Here is an 18557-nt window from a genome sequence, read left to right on the forward strand (position 1 = left end):
ACACCTGGAGCATTTTCTAAAATAGATCAATTTAAAATCACAAAGCAAACCTTAGCAAATACAAAAGAGAGGGAGAGGGAGAGGGAGAGGGAGAGGGAGAGGGAGAGGGAGAGGGAGAGGGAGAGGGAGAGGGAGAGGGAGAGGGAGGGAGAGGGAGGGAGGGAGAGAGAGAGAGAGAATGAATTGTTGTATCCTATCATAGTATATTGAAATTAAATTAGAAATCAACAATAAGATAAAAACAGAAATCACTCTCTAACATCTGGAGATTAAATAATGCTCTTTCAAATGATAAATGGACAGCAGAAGAAATCAGGGGATAAATTAGAAAATTCTTAGAAAAAAGTAAGAACAAATGATACAACATATCAAAATTTCTGTGACAATATGAAGCTGTTCTAATAACAAATTTTATAGCACTGATTTCACACATTAAAAAATAGAAATATTCTAAATAAATAATCTACCATTACACCTCAAGGCCCTACAAAAAGATAAACTGACACCAAAATTAGCAGAGGACAGGAAATAATTAAAATCGAACTGAAGTCAATGAAATTGAGAATAAAAACAATACAAAGAATCAATGAATCAAAGAGTTTTTTTTAAGAATAAAGATTGAGCTGGGCATGGTAGTATACACCTGTAATCCCAGTGGCTCAGGAGGCTGAGCCAGGGGGATGGCAAACTGAAGGCTAGCCTCAGCAACTTAGCAAGACCCTAAGCAACTTATTGAGACCCTATCTCAAAATCAGAAATTAAACAAAAAAAGAGCTAGGGATGTAGCTCAGTGGTAAAGTACCCATTGGTTAAATTCCCAGTATTAAAAAAAAATGAACAAGACTGATAAACCCTTAGCCAAACTAACCAAAATAAAGACAAAGAAGTCACAAATTAATAAAATTAGAGCTGAAAAAGGAAATATCATCAGAGATACTACAGAAATCCAGAGACTCATTATAAACTATTTTGAAAATCTCTAATAAGTTAGAAAATCTTAAAGATATTGACAAATTCCTAGAGACATATCCCCTACCCAAATTAAACAATGAAGACATAGAAAATTTAAATAAATCAATATCAAGTAGTAAAACTGAAGCAGCTATCAAAAGCCTTCCAACAAAGAAAAGTCCAGGACTGAATGGATTCTCAGACAAGTTCTATTGAACCTTTAAAATCTATCAATGAAATTTTCATTGATCAAATTATTCAATGAAATAGAAAAAGTAGAAACACTGCTAAATTCATTATCATCCTGATACCAAAACCAGACACAAATTCATCAAGGAAAAAGCTTTACACTTATATCTTTGATGAACATATATGCAAAAATTCTTAAAATAATGGCAGACTGCATACAAAAGTCCTTGAAATTCTAGCCAGAGCAATCAGGCAAGAGAATGCTATTAGAGGCATTCAAACAGGAAAAGAAGTCAAATTATCTACTTGTCAATGGCATGATCCTACCTTTAGAAGACCCAAAAAACTCTACCAGAAGAGGTCTAGAGCTGATGAACACATTTCGCAAAGTAGCAAGGTACAACATCAACATATATTAATCAATTATTTTCCTATACTCCAATAATTAATCTGATGAAAAAGAAATTAGGAAGACTATTCCATACACAATAACTTCACCAAACCCAGCCAGGCTCCCCACTGGCTTTCCCCAAGAGTTTCTGCCATGAAATCTCCATGCTTTGGGGAGGCTGTCATCTTGATGGAGCTTAATAGGCATCTCTGTAAGGGCTGCTCTCACCACTCGGCCATTCCTGGCCACACCTCAGTTGGGGCCTTTAATACAACAATACCTCACTGTCACGAATGGGTAGATTATCCAGATAAAAATTTAGAAAAGAAACATCAGAGTTAAACTACACATAATTTCCGCTCTTGATTTCAAAAAGCTGGAGCCCTCTCTGGGGACATAACGAAGATGAATTTCCTCACTGCTTTTCCTATTTCTATGAACAATGTCATTGGAATTTTAATAGGAATTGTATTAAATATGTACAGTGTTTTTGGTAGTATGGCCATTTTGATGATATTAATTCTGCCTATCCAAGAACATGGGAGAACTTTCCATCTTCCAGTGCTCAACATCTCTAGCAATTACAGAAATGCAAATTAAAACTACACTGAGATTTCCCCTCACTCCAGTTAGAATGGCAATTATCAAGAACAGAAGTAACAATAAGGAGGCTGACTCATAGTGGAGTAGGGACAGGGACTATGGGAGGAATAGATGAATTCTAGATAGGGAAGAGGGGTGAGAGGGAAATGGAGCAAGCAGGAGATTTGCAAGGATGGCAGAATGTGATAGACATCATTATCCAAAGTACATGTATGAAGACATGAATTGGGTGTCAAAATACTTTATATACAAACAGATATATGAAAATTTGTGGTAATATGTGTAATAAGAATTGTAATACATTCTTCTGTCATTTATTTATTAGATCATTTTTTTTAAAAAAAGAAGTAACAATAAATGTTGGCAAGGATGTGGGGGAAAGGGTACACTAGTCAGTTGCCGGTAAGAATGCAAATTGGTGCAACCATTCTGGAAAGCAGTATGGAGATTCCTCAAAAAACAACTAGGAATGGATCCACCCTTTGATCCAGTTATATCATTCATCCATATATATTCCAAAGGATCTAGAATCAGCATACTACAATTGTGTAGCCACCTCAATGTTTATAGCAGCTTAATTCACAATAGCTAAGCTATAAAACTAACCTAAATGCACTTCAACAGATGAATGAATAAAGAAAATGTAGTATATATACACAATGGAATATTACTTAGCTATAAAGAAAAATGGCTTCATGATATTTGCCAGTAAATGGAAGGATCTGAAGACTCTGCTGCTAAGTGAAATAAGCTGATCCCCCAGAACCAAAGGTCAAATGATTTCTCTTATGCAGATACTCACACAGAAGGGGGGGGGAATAGAAGTTCAATGGATTAGACAAAGAAGAATGAAAAAAATGGAAAGGGGATATGAAAAGGAAAATAGAATAAATCTGATATAACTTTCTTATGTTCATATATAAACACACCACAGTGAATCTCAACATCATGTACATCCGTAAGACTGGAATCCTAATGAGGATAAGATATGCTCCATGTTTCTATAAGTATGCCTATAGACTCTATTGTCACTTATAACTAAAAAGAAAAAATACAAACAATACATAAAGCATCAACTTAATGATATTCTATTTCTCATTCTCATTCTCAACAAATAGACTTAATCTAATTATTAAAAAGTACTGTTATATTTGAGTTGGAATTTATATCAGAATTTTATGCTTTAAAATAAAATTGATATTTTATGTTTTTACATTTTTGTGAGAGAATATTAAGAAATAAATTGTTTCTATAAAGAAAAGATACTTAAAGGAAACTTACACCCAGAAGTGGAAGAAAGATAACTGCCACAATGAAAGCACATGGAAGTATAAATCCCATGAGAAGAACAGTTACATGAAAGATGAATAAAAAAGAATAAAACATTATCAATATACTAAACCACCAAACCATAAATATGAATAAGAGAGGAAGAATCAAAGAGTATTCAAATCAACTAGAAAAAAATCAACCAAATGACAGATGCAAGTCCATACCTTTTGTTAATAACTCTGAATATAAATGGTCTTAATTTGCCAGTTAAAAAACACAGAGTGGCTTAATGAATATAAAAAAAATTAAGACCCAACAATATGTTGCCTACAATAATCTCACCTAACCTGTAAGGACACATACAGAGTGATCAAGAGGAAGGATAGAAAATGATATTCCAATCATATGGATCCAAAAGCAAGGAATAGCTACAATTATACCTGACAAATAGTCATTAAAAGAAAAACAGAAGAGACAAAGAAGGTCACTATAGAATGATCAAGGAATCAATTCATCAAGAAGATATAATGATTATTAAAAATCTATATTAACCAAATAATGGAGCAGCTTTTTGGTGGTTGTTTTTTTCTGAAGTGGGAGGGTGGTTAGCAGGGATTGAACTCAGGGACACTCAAACACTGAGCCACATCCCCGGCCCTATTTTGTATTTTTTATTTAGACAGGGTCTCACTGAGTTGCTTAGCGATCCTGTGCTTAGCTACCTGAGCTGCTGGGATTATAGAGCACTCAGTTTTATTGAAAACAAAATAAAACACTATTAGACTTGAAAGGAGAGACAGGCTTTACTAATAGTTGGAGCCTTTATTAATTTATTTATATGGCTATTTTATCTATCTATCTATCTATCTATCTATCTATTTATTTATTTATTTTTGAGGCTACTGACTTTTTTGATCTAAAAAACTTTCCAAGGACAGTGACTGTTATGCCAAAAAAAAAAAAAAGGTGCCAAATGGCATCAAACAGACCAGAGGTGAAGGTGGGGTGAGGGAAGACGCTCAGAATCCAATCAGAAAAGGCAGTTAATGGTTTCCATGTAACTGGGAGAGGAAAGAGGAAGGGAGCTGCATGCAAGAGCAAAAATTCCAAAAAGATTGAAATGGTAAAGGGAGAGAACTCCAAAAGTGTCGGAGACCAGTTCCAACAGGGGGTCTCAGGAGACGAACGGATGGTGAGGAGTCAGCGAAAGAGGGGGTAGAGAAACAACACAGACACCAAAGTGAAGGTGTTGATCCCAATCTTTACTTGTGAAGTTGATCATATATACTTTTCATTTTGGCAGGCTTACAGTACTTTGTGGTTACAAAACAGGAATCATTATTCAAACAAAACAAAATATTACGTAGCTACAATTAGAATAGAAGAATGTATCTTGGCTTATGCATAAGTAAGCATTTGTACTTTCAGTTCGTGTTTTGCTTTGAGCTGTTTCTGCTTAGTTAACTTTTAATAATAGTTACAAATGTCCCAAACTATTGGCCTATACCTTGACTATTCTTTCTTGACTTACTGACTGGAACCGGTGCCATGGTTACGGCAAGGGGTTGACTTGTTATTACTTTTAATCAAACAGAAGTAAGAGCACAAACCATTGTGCACAGGAACAAGAACAAGTTGCCCAGTACTAAGTACTAATCTATCTTCTTAACAATAATTTTTCTTCTCTAGATTTTAATTTAATTTCTCAAAAACTTCCTTGACAGGAATACAGGGAGTTTTTCTTTAGACATTAACAATTTACACTCCACAGCTGAATCATTGCATTTAGAGCAAACAGATCTATGCTTTAGAAGTAGTTGCATTAATTGGGAAAGTCGTGATTTTTCCTTTATACTTAATGGTCATATGAGAAATCAAAACTATACTTATTAAAGGAATACAAAAACAAATCAGCCCATTCCCAGAAACATACTGCGCTCCTCCAGAGGATGGATGCCTTGCGCCATCCACCTCGGTAGGGCCTTGCCATTGCCTGAGTCAGGGGAGGGGCACAGCACAAAAGACCCTGGAGAATGTCAACAGCAATCTTTTCCTTTGTAGAACACAAGGAGCCCCACTCAGCTGCAAACTCTGGAGACTTGATAATGGGGCTGAGATTGATGGCTCCCAGAGAACATCACAAGAAGGAGTCACACCATTCTTGAAGCATTCCCAAAGCTGTCCGGAGACTGCTTGGCAATGCGCCACAAGTGTTGTTCAGCCATTCCCATAAGAGGTCTTCATCTTTCTTTAGCACCAGAAACTGACCAAGGATGACACAGGCCTTGTCGAAGCCCCTTTCTTCCAGCTTCTTGCCCAGGACTTCACCAAACCCAGCCAGGCTCCCCACTGGCTTTCCCCAAGAGTTTCTGCCATGAAATCTCCATGCTTTGGGGGGGCTGTCATCTTGATGGAGCTTAATAGGCATCTCTGTAAGGGCTGCTCTCACCACTCGGCCATTCCTGGCCACACCTCAGTTGGGGCCTTTAATACAACAATACCTCACTGTCACGAATGGGTAGATTATCCAGATAAAAATTTAGAAAAGAAACATCAGAGTTAAACTACGCCTTAGATCAAATGGGCTTGATGGATACTTACAGAATGTTCTCTCCAATAGCTAAAGAACATACAATCTTTTCATCATGATGTACAACTTTCTCTAGAACAGACCACATATTAGGTCACAAAACAAGTCTTAGAAAATTTTAAAAAATTGAAATCATATTATGTTATCTTTTTATCATAATAGGAAGAAACTACAAATCAATAGCAAGAAAAACTTGAGAAATTACACAAAAACATGGAGACTGAAGACACTTATAAATAAGCAGTGGGTCACTGAGGAGGTCAGAGGAAAGTTAAAAAAAATCCTTGAAACAAATTAAAATGAAAATACAACATACCTAAATCTGTGGGATACAACAATAGCAGTACTAAGAGGGAAGTTTATAGCAATAAATGCTACATTAAAAAAAATAGATTTCAAATAAACAACTTGATGTTGCATCTCAAGATTTTATAAAATAAAAAATACTCAAAATTAATAGAAGGAAAAATTATAAAGACAAGAGCAGAAATAAATGAAATAGAGTCCTAAAAGAACAATAAAATGATCAATGAAACAAAGAGTTGGTTCATTGAAGGGTTAAACAAAATTATAAAAAATTAACTAGACAAGTCAAAAGACAGCACATGCCAAATAAATAAAATTAGAGGTGAAGAAAGAGACATTACAACTGATATTACAGAAATTAAAAGAATCATTATGTTTATAAAATATTATAAGTTAACATATTGGAAAAATCTAGAAGAAATGAACAAATATATGGAAACATAACCTATCAAAATTAAACCAATCATATAAAAATCTGAATAAAGTGAAAACAAGTAATGATATTAAACCAGCAATTTTTAAAAGTTTTCTAACAATGAGCCAAAATTAGGTGGCTTCACTGCTGAATTTAATGAAACATTTAAAGAACAACAATGCTCCTCAAAATATACCATAGATTAAAAGAGAGGGAACCCTTTCTAACTCATTTTATGTGGACAGCATTACCTTGACACCTCTTCTAATGAGTATATAACATCAGCAAAAACAAACACAGTCCAATATCTCTGATGAACATAGATGCAAAAATACTAAACAAAGCTCTTGAAAATAAAATTCAATAGCATATTTCAAAAATCAGACATGATGATCACATGGTTTCACTTCACAGATGCAAGGTTGATTCAACACACACAAAATAAAGAATAAAAAGTCAAATGATTATCTCAACAGTTATAGAAAAATATTTGATTAAATTCAACATCTCTTCATGATAAAACCCTGAATAGAAATTATATATAGAACAATCAGGCCTTAACATAATAAAAGCTGAATATGACAAACACATAGCATCCTATTGAAGGGAAAAAGACTGAAGGCATTTCCTCTAAGATCAGGACAAAACAAGGGTGTCCATTCTCAGCAATCTAGAATTAGAGTTAAATTAATACTTAGCCAGAGCATAAAGTAAGAGAAAAAAATTAAAAAGCATAAAAATAGGAAAGGAAGAAGTCAAATTATCCCTGTTTGCAGATGATATGAGTCTATACAAAGAAAAATCAGAAAGACTCCATGAAGACTATTAATTCAGTAAAGCTGCAGGAAACACAATCAACATACAAAAATCAGTATCTGTTTTTATATACTAATAACGAATTCACTGAGAAAGAAATCATGAAAGCAATCCAACTCACAATAGCTACAAAAATAAAATAAAATAAAAAACTATACCCAAGAACAAACTTAACAAAAAGGAAAAAACTCTACAATGAAAATTATAAAAATATAATTTAAAAAATGGAAATACACACATACACATTGAAAAGATCTATGTTCATAGACTGGAAATATAAGTACTGTTAAAATAGTTATACTACCCAAAGCAATTTGCAGATTTAATGAAATTCTTCTTAAATTACCAATGATATTCTTTGCAGAACTAGAAAAAACAACTCTAAAATTCATATGAAATCTGAGAGACCCTACATAACAAACGGAATCTTGAGCAAAAAGAGCCAAGCTAGAGGCATCACAGTAACTGATTTCAAGACATACCATAAAACCACGGTAACAAAAACAGCATGGTATTGGCATTAAGACAGACATGTGGACCAATAGAAGAAAATAGAAAATCCAGAAATACATCCACACATTTTTAGCTAACTGATTTTCAATAAAGGTGCCAAAACCATACCATGGAGAAAGGACAGCCTCTTAACAAATGTTCTGGGAAAACTAGATATCCACATGCAGAAAACTGAAGCTTGACTCCTCTCTCTCACTCTGTTAAAAAAAAAAAAAAAGAAAAACTCAAAGAGTATGAAAGACATAAACTAAAGATCTGAACCTCTGAAAACACTAGGAAAACACAGGGGAAATACTTCGAGACATTAGTACAAATAATGAGTTTCTGGATAGGATTCCAAAAGCACAAGAAACAAAAGCAAGAACTGACAAATGGGGTTATATCAAATCAAAAAGCTTCTTCAGAGCAAAGGAAACAAACAATAGTTAGGAGAAAAATCCACAGAATGGGAGAAAATGTCTGCTAGCTATTCATCTGCAGAGGATTAATATGCAATATAAAGAATTCAAAAAACAATAGGAAAAAAGAGAATGTTTTCTCTCATATGCAGAAGCTATAGAAAAATAAAGGAAAGGGGAAGAGGAGGATAGTAAAATATATTGAATCAATCAAATATAATAATAGAAGAGTAAAACAAAGTCGAGTAGAGGAAGGAAATGGGAAAGAGGAAGGAAGATGAGAAGGAATAGGGGAGAGATCATGAACTGAAATTGATTTCCATGCATGTACAAGTTTGTCAGGATGAACCCAACTATTATGTATAATTATAAATCTCTAAAAAACAGAAATAATCAAATTTTTAAAAGGATAAATAATCTAAATGATCTGAACAAACACTTTTCTCAAGAAATACAATGACCAATAACTATATGGAAAAATACTCAATACCATTTGCCATTAGGGAAATGCAAATTGATATTACAGTGAAATATCACCCCACCCATATTAGAATGGCTATTATCAAAGAACAGCAAAAACACACATAATTTTTTGAGTTCTTTGTATACTCTGGATATTAGGGCTCTATCTGAAGTGTGAGGAGTAAAAATTTGTTCCCAGGATGTAGGCTCCCTATTTACCTTTTATTGTTTCTCTTGCTGAGAAAAAACTTTTTAGTTTGAGTGAGTCCCATTTGTTGATTCTTGTTTTTAACTCTTGTGCTATAGGTGTCCTATTAAGGAATTTGGAGCCCTACCCCACAGTATGTAGATTGGAGCCAACATTTTCCTGTATCAGATGCAGAGTCTCTGTTTTGATATCAAGCTCCTTCATCCATTTTGAGTTAACTTTTGTGCATGGCGAGAGAAAGGGATTCAGATTCATTTTGTTGCATATGGATATCCAGTTTTCCCAGCACCATTTGTTGAAGATGCTATCTTTTCTCCATTGCATGTTTTAGCACCTTTGTCAAATATAAGATAGCTGTAATTTTGTGGATTGATCTCTGTGTCCTCTATTCTGTACCATTGGTCCACCCACCTGTTTTGGTACCAGTACCATGCTATTTTTGTTACTATTGCTCTGTGGTATAGTTTGAAGTCTGGTACCGCTATACTGCCTGATTCACTCTTCCTGCTTAGAATTGCTTTTGCTATTCTGGGTCTTTTATTTTTCCATATGAATTTCATGATTGCTTTATGTATTTCTACAAGAAATGCCGTTGGGATTTTGATTGGCATTGCATTGAACCTATAGAGAACTTTTGGTAGAATTGCCATTTTGATGATGTTAGTTCTGCCTATCCATGAACAGGGTATATTTTTCCATCTTCTAAGATCTTCTTCTATTTCTCTCTTTAGGGTTCTGTAGTTTTCATTGTATAAATCTTTCACCTCTTTTGTTAGGTTGATTCCCAAGAACTTTTTTTTTTTTTTTTTGAGGATATTGTGAATGGGGTGGTTGTCCTCATTTCCATTTCAGAAGATTTGTCACTGATATACAGGAATGCCTTTGATTTATGCATGTTGATTTTATGTTCTGCCACTTTGCTGAATTCATTCATTAGCTCTAGTAGTTTCTTTGTAGACCCTTTTGGGTCTGCTAGGAACAGAAACATGTCATCCGCAAATAGTGATAATTTAAGTTCTTCTTTTCTTATTTTTATGCCTTTAATTTCTTTTGTCTGTCTAATTTCTCTGGCCAGTATTTCAAGAACTATATTGAATAGAAGTAGTGAGAGAGGGCATCCCTGTCTTGTTCCAGATTTTAGAGGGAATGCCTTCAGTTTTTCTCCATTTAGAATGATGCTAGCCTGAGGCTTAGCATGATAGCTTTTACAATGTTGAGGTAAGTTCCTGTTGTCCCTAGTTTTTCTAGATGATTGGCTAAACAAACTCTGGCACATCTATACAATGGAATGTCCTTCATTAACAAGGAGAATAACTAGTGATGCATGAACAATGTGGCTAGATCAAAATGCACTCTGGGTAGTAGGAAAATGGTCACTCACAAGACTATATACTGTATAATTATATTTATATTACATTCCTCAAATGACAAATTTATGGAGATAGAGAAAAGATTAGTGGTTTCAGGAGGACAAAGATGAGGTATGATTGATTATAAAGGATTAGCATGAGGCATTTCCTTTGTGATTATGTGATAGTTCTGTATCTTAATTCTGGTGGCTTTACAATTGTCCACTTTGTCTAAAATGACAAGAATTACGTACACTCACATATACACAAATCAATACGTGTAAAATATGTAAAAATAGAAATGTGTAGCCTAGGTAACAGTGAACCACTGGCAATTTCCTAATTCAAATATCTTACTACATTTATAAAAGATAGTTTCACTGGGAGAAAACAGGGTGAAGGTCATTGGGATTCTATACTATTTTGGCAATATCTGTAGTATATAATTATATGAATATAAAAAGTTAAAGTGTGAATAAAATAAGAATCAAGAAAAAATAAAGACCATCATTACCTTTTAATTTTAATTGTCTCCCCTAATCCTTAGGAAATACGTTCCACAAACCTCAGTGGATGCTTGAAAACAGACAGTATTGAGCCTTGTGTATAATATGTATACAAGGACATTAGTAAAAAAAATAGTAAAATCTGAATGCATTTTGTAGTTAAATACTATTGTACCAAGGTTAATTTGATACAATAGTACACTGTTCAATTACATACACTGATTAAAAGCTTTTTCTACCTTAACTAAACACTTATCACACACCATGGCTATAACTTAACTAGTAAGAATATTTTCTTCCATCTTTACAATTTCACAGATATACTTGTTCTTTTTTTTAAAAAAAATATTTATTCTTAAGTTTTAGGTAAACACAATATCTTCATTTTACATTTATGTGGTGCTGAGGATCGAACCCAGTGCCTCATGCATGCTAGGCGAGCACACTACCACTGAGCCACAACACCAGCCCCAAGATTTGTTCTTAACATGGATTTTAACAAACTCAGCATATGATTTTTCTCTTTCCTAAGTTAGAGAGCTTTCACCTTTTCACTTAAAGGAACCACTTTACTGCCTTTCTTTGGGCCAGAATCTCTATTAATATGCTATGGAACCATTATCAAGATAAATGAGAACTACTTATACATAAGCAGTATGAAGCTGCAACAGCTGATGTGATAACTGAGATAGTTACTGAGTGACTAATGGACAGGCAGCACAGACCACATGGGTACATTGGCAAAGGAATGATTTTCAAACCGGTGAAATGATATACTACTCAATTATAAACCTATCAATCATACCTGGAATTTTCCATTTAATATTTTCAAACAAGAGTCAACCATGGGTGACTGAAACCATTGAAAGCAAAATGGCAGATATGGGGAAAAGGTGTCTATTGTGTTCATTTTACAGTGTTTATTAAATTTCACTTTTATCCTCACCTTACCTCTAAGGAGATAAATAATGTAACTTGGAATCTTAGATTGGATCTGGAATAGTCAAGGACATTAGTGAAAAAAAATACTAAAATCTGAATGCATTTTGTAGTTAATTACTATTGTATCAAGTTTAATTTCTTAAATTTGACCACTTTCCTTTAGTTACAGAAAATATTAGTTGTAGGGTTTTTAATATCACAAAACTGATCTGTAGACAAAAACTAATGTTAACAAAAGTATTAAGTAACTGAAGCATTCATACATTGGTGGTGAAAGGATAAAATGGTACAATCATTTTGGAAATTGGAGTCACAGTTTACCATAAATTAACACATATATCAACCTTGTAATCCAGCAATTGTTCAAGATATTTTCTCGGGGCTGGGATTGTGGCTAGAGCACTCGCCCAGCTCAGGCGGGACCCAGGGTTGATCCTCAGCACCACATAAAAATAAAGGCATTGTGTTGTGTCCATCTACACCTAAAAAATAAATATTAAAAAAAAGATATTTTCTCAAGATAACTGACAACACTTTAACACAAAAAGAACAATATGAAAATGTCTGTAGCATCTTTGTTCATACAGCTCAAACTGCAAACAACTGAAATTTATACCAGAAGGAACATCCATAAACAAATTGCTGTATATTCATAAAATGTAAAATCATGCAACAATAACATGAAATACAAGAAACAACTTGAATAAATATCTAAAACATTATTCTGAGATTATAAAGACGAACAGACAATAGCACATATTGTATGACCGCATTTCTCTGAAACTCTAATATAAGCAAAATTAATCTATGGTTAAAAGACTATTGTCAAATTGTATCCTAATATTTTATATATTTAAAAAAGATTATTACTTATTTTAAAAAGTCAGTTGCCTTTGTGAAAGAATGGGGACTGGGAAGGGATACAAGGGACCTTCCCAGAATGAAAAAAATGGTTTTTTTAGGGGGGTTGGGTTTCATGAGTGTATACGTTTTTCAAACAGTAGAAATATAAGACCTGTACATTTCAACATAAACTTTTTACAAAAAAAAAAAAAAAGTCCTACACCATTTTCTTTTCCTTTCATTTACTCTATTGCAAAATTAGTTGAAATTTTTTGTTTCTCTTTGATTATAATGTATCTTTTATCCATCTGCTTTTTTTCTCATTACTGTTTTCAGCAATCTATGTTGTCCATACGTGTGGGTTTTCTTAGAGATAAAAATTTGTAAATTTATCTTATTTGATATTGCCATTATTTGAAAATATTTAACCTTCATCTTATTAAATGTTGTTTCTTTTTCCTTCACTATCCTCTTTATTGGGACTGTAATTAAACATGTGTGACTGCAGTCCGTGTTTCTTAGATCGTTCCCTTTATTTCCATTTCTTTTCTCTACGTACTTCACTTTGCATATTTTATATTATCCTTATGCTTTCTTATCCTTCATTATTCTCTTTAGTACACATAATTAGTTAATTGTATGTATTTCCAGTTTTATTTAACAGGCCCACCGCTTAACTCCCAAATCTAATCTTTCAGGTCCACAATTTAAAAAGCTCTTAGGGAAAAATCATGACACTTGCTTTTTGACTGAACACTATTTCCTTTGTTGGTAAATTTTCCATATGCACATGAAATGAACGTCCATTTTGAAATTGTTAGATGCAAGTTCTATGTATCTTAATTATATTTTATTTAGAGTGTGCTGTCCAAATACTCAAAAAACACTACTTTTGATGTGCTTGTCATATCAGCAACTGGTATAAATTTTATGTGAGGCACTTCAATTTTCCAATCTGTTGCTCTAGTTCAGGCAAGTGTTAAATGCCTACTTGTGTTCTATTTCACAATGCAATCCTTTTGTGTGAGATAAACCCCACTGCCCATGATTAGAATCAGTGAAAGACACCTACAGAGTAGAAAATGGCTATTGCCAAGATCATCCTCTCCATAATTTTAATTGTTCTGATACTGTTTTCACAGATTATCATTTTTCTTTAAAAATTCTTTTTAAAATTTCCTTTTTTGTTGTGTCTTTTAAAATTTTTATTTCTTTTATTATTATTTCTATTATTATTATTTGTGTGTGTGTGTGTGTGTGTGTGTGTGTGTGTGTGTGTGTGTGTTGCTGGGGATTGAACCAGGGCCTTGTGCATGCAAGGCAAGCACTCTACCAACTGAGCTATATCCCCAACCCCTTAAAATTTCATTTTTAAAAGTTGTTGAGATGGGATCATTGCCCTTCCAAGATCTGAGATTCTACCAAGAAGTGTAAATACATGACAATTTTTAATACTATGCCAGTTGCTTTGTTTAAAATACCACATTAAGAATGTGTCTTTAACTTCATTGCTTCATTTAACTTTTTTCTCTTAGTATTTCTGGTAAAATAAAATTTGATCCAATAAATTCATTATGCACAGATTAATAAATATTTATAAGAAGGTCTAATAGGTGACGCTAGCACATCCCATCATGGGGCACTTATTTTGCCCATTTATCCCAATTTTAGTGAGACTCAACTGGATCCCTTAGTGGTATAATTTGGATATATTTTGTCCCCCAGAGGGACACATCCTCGAAACTTGGCTCCAGGCTGGTAGTGTGTGGTGTTGAAAGCTTTAAAAGATCCAAAATCCTTGGAAGGCATTAATGTAGTTCCCTGAAGGTTATAAAACAAAGCCACCCTACTCACTTGACCCTTTCTGAATATAGCCAGTTCTTTCGGTTTCTCCACATTTTATGAGGCAGTCAAGGAGACTTTGCCACAGAATGAACAGATGGAGCCACCTGATCTTGAATTTTCTGTCTCCAAAACTGAGCCAAATATATCTATTTTCTTTTCAAAATACTTAGCCTCAAGTATTTTGTTAAAGCAACAAAAAGGATGAATATACTTGGTTAATGTGATGCAAACTAGTCCTCTCAAATCAATATAAAGGCATGTTTTCCATCTGAACTATACAAATAATCTATTCATTAACCCTTTTGTACTATGGGAATATCTGTTTCCCCAACAATTTTTACAAGTGATTTTGATTTTAAGCAAATAAAATCTTTGATTTTTTCAAATGTCTCTACTAAGTTAAACTCTACTTGGTCTTAATGTGTGACTGTGTGTGTGAGTGTGTGTGTGTGTGTGTGTATGAGAGAGAGAGAGAGAGAGAGAGACAGAGAGAGAGAGAGAGAGAGAGAGAGATTGCATTGTCAAAATCTATTTCCTTTAAATGTTTGCCAAAATTTTCTCAAAAGATACTGATTTTTCTTTTATTGTTAATATTTTATCCAAGATTTGTTACTGGATTTATCCTAGCTTCATAAAACAAGTTTGTTTTCTACTTTTTGAAAGAGTTTGTGCAGAGCTTAGTAACACTTCTAAATATTTGATAGATTTCTCCACTGAAGTCATCAGAACATGGAGTTTTCTTTTTGTCAAGGTTTGGGATTCCCAATTCAATATTTATTTTTAGATCTTTTTGTTTCTTCTTACATCATTTTTGGTAAGTTGTGTTTTAAGGATATTTAAATGTCAATTTAATTTACTAAATCTATTGGCATAAAGTTGTTTATAACATGCTCTTCTATTGTCTTTAATATCAACAGGCTCTATAATGATGTCCTCATTTTCATTCTTGATGTAAGCAATTGGTGTTTTCTCTTTTTAACTTGATCATTTTTCTTAGTTTCCTGCCACTACAGATGATCATAAACTGAGTGACTTAAAACAGAAATGTATTCTCTCACAATTCTGGAGGTCAGCAATCCAAAATCAAGATCCCCTCTGAAAGGTCTGGTTGCAGGCAATCTTTGACATTCCCTGGCTTGTAATTCCATCACTCCAGTATCTCCCTCTATTGTTGCATGGCTGTCCTTCTATGCCCATGTCTTCATGTGGACTTATAAAGACCCCAATCATTGGATTTAGGGTCCAGCTTTATATAGTATGAACTATTATATCTATAAAAACCCTATTTCTGAATAAGGTCACACTGTGAAGTTTTTAGGTGAACATGGATTTGGAGAGAGATACTATTCAGGCCAGTATATCAGTTTTGTAAGGTATTTATCAATTTTTTTAAAATTCACTTTTTTTTGGGGGGGGGTACTGAGGATTGAACCTAGAGGTACATAACTACTCGGCCACATCTGCAGCCCTTTTTATTTATTTTGATATAGGGTGTCACTAAGTTGTTTAGGGCCTCATTAGGTTGCTGAGGTTGGCCTTGAACTTGCAATCCTATCTTAGCTTCCCAAGTTGCTGGGATGGCAGGTGTGCACTACATACCTGGCAAAAATTCATTCTCAATTTTGTTGATTTTTCTCTGTTAATTTCCATCAATTTCAAAGGAGTCCTTGGTTAAGATGTCTTCAAACTTTTCTTTTATACCAAGTGGTAGGCCACTTGATTTTTTCTTTCAAATCTGATATTCTTCTTATTTTCACTCCTTTCCTTCTTGATTTTTACTTTGTATGCTTTCAGTTGTCCTGTCTTTAAGTTTATTGATCCATATTGTCATAGATCATATTCTAGCATTGCTTCTACTTTTTTATTTCCATATCTCTGCTACAATCCTCAATTATTCATACCTTTTATTATTGTTATCAACCCCTGATAATTCAAACAACCTGGTAATTTTCAAGATTGCTTGTATTGACTGTTATCTTTCTGGATCAAATTTTTACTCCTCCGAAAGTCTTATAATTTCTTATCATGAGCAGGATATTTTCTATAAAAGGACAATAGGTATGAAAAGAAATAATGGTTATCTTCAGAAAAGGCTATGCCTTTCCTTAGTCAGACTCCTAGAGTGGAAGGCTGAATTAATCTGATTTGCCATTGAGGAAGAGCTGGGCTTTACTGCAGTGATCGTCTGATTCACTTTATCATTCTCTTCAAATATATTCTGAGTAATGGACAGAATTTCTCAGTAGGAACTGAAATTTGAGCTCTGGTGAAATTCTAGTAGAGTCTTTGCACTTTTCAACTGCACTGTCAGGGTTCTAAATTATACATTTCTCTTTGCATTATATCACAATTGCATATTTTAGGTATCCGGGATATTCTCTTTGATATCTATTCCTATTCTTGGCTTTCAGACATATCACCTACTTTTAAGACCTACAACCTCACAAAGATTTTTCCTTTTTTAAGGTCTATTCTGTATTTTTTTTCCTTCCTTATAAATGAGAATACCTTTGCTAAAACCAGCACTTTAACTATTTGAAAACAGATAAGATGTACATAATGAGATTTACAGAGTACTAATAAGCCAACATTTATTGAGATTTTAGTTTGCAGGGAATCTGTACTGGACACTGCAGAAGATACAGGAAATGTCAACTTTCTCTTTCACACATTTATTGAGCACCCACAACACATAACATCATTCCAGCAATAGCACCCACAAAACATAACATATTTCAGCAATATGCAATATAATCTTAGTAATTTGGATGGAAATGAAGTTTCTAAATTATATATCAAGTTGATTTTCTGAAATCTGACCAAAAGTGAACTATTTTTGGCTCCTTCTACCTTGTGATTCTTCCATATCTTACAATCTTGTCGACATCAATATTCAACATACAAAGAGAAAAACTGGGCGGGAACATCTCCTGTTTCTCAAAACCTGAATACAAAAATAGTAAACATATCCACTCCACTTTCTAAAATACACTCTCACGCCTATAATTAATTGCAAGGGATGCTAGAAAACATTGTCTTCTTGTGTACCCAAGACAAAAAGGAAATATATTTTCACTATTAGTTTGCAGTACCTGCAAACTGTTACCTTACAACATCTTACTCTGAAAGCTCAAACATTCAACAAAAAATAATGTTGATTGAATTAAACAGAAATGTCTTACCTGTTCTTTCTTCCAAGCTATTGTACTTGACAGTAGAGAAAAAGTATAATTGAAGGAGAGCATGGTTGTCTTCCTTGACTTCAGCCTTAAACTTAGGGGTGAATATACATTTCAAATATCTTGACTTTTTAAAATCTATTAATATTTTCGGCCCATGTTATTTCTAAGGGTAAAAGTTAACTAATTGGATTTAAATTCTATCCAAGTACTATTTGTCTTAAAACCATTTTGTTAATGTGTGGTTTGTATCTCTAATCCTGACATTCTAGAATGGACAAACAAGTCCATGTTAGTTCCTGAGCCACCTTTCCCACACATAATTTAGTTTTGTGAGCTCTGATTCCATCAATTTCTTCTCATCATAATGTGAATTCTTCATAATTAGAATTAAGAGTTTGCTTGAATTATAGCAATCTAGACTGGATGATACTTCCCAGGTATGGTGGCACCATGATTTTCAAAGACATGATACCTTTTTGTGATTTGTATCCAATTTTTCTAGTAATGACAATACTTAATCAATCAACATTTGTTGAATTCTTCCCATGTTCACATTTCTTGATAATAAATATTATTTTCTCCCATTTTCCTCATTATTAGTCCACAAATGTTTTTAGAAATATTATTTACTTATATCTTTATCGACTTATTTATAATCATGGTCTCTAGTTCCATCACATAAGCACTTTCCCTTAGACTGCTCTTTCTTAACATTTTAAACCATTTCACCATTTCTTCTTCTGGCATTGGAAGCATCTCTTCTAAAAATATAATAA

General features: G+C 33.6%; 1 pseudogene; it reads right to left on the reverse strand.

Moving 5' to 3' along the window:
* Positions 1–4647: 4647 nt before the first annotated feature.
* On the reverse strand, positions 4648–17019 carry LOC144368238 (barrier-to-autointegration factor pseudogene; annotated as a pseudogene).
* Positions 17020–18557: the final 1538 nt, after the last annotated feature.

This window comes from Ictidomys tridecemlineatus, chromosome 11 (assembly GCF_052094955.1).
Source record: "Ictidomys tridecemlineatus isolate mIctTri1 chromosome 11, mIctTri1.hap1, whole genome shotgun sequence".
In the NCBI taxonomy this organism is placed as follows: domain Eukaryota; kingdom Metazoa; phylum Chordata; class Mammalia; order Rodentia; family Sciuridae; genus Ictidomys; species Ictidomys tridecemlineatus.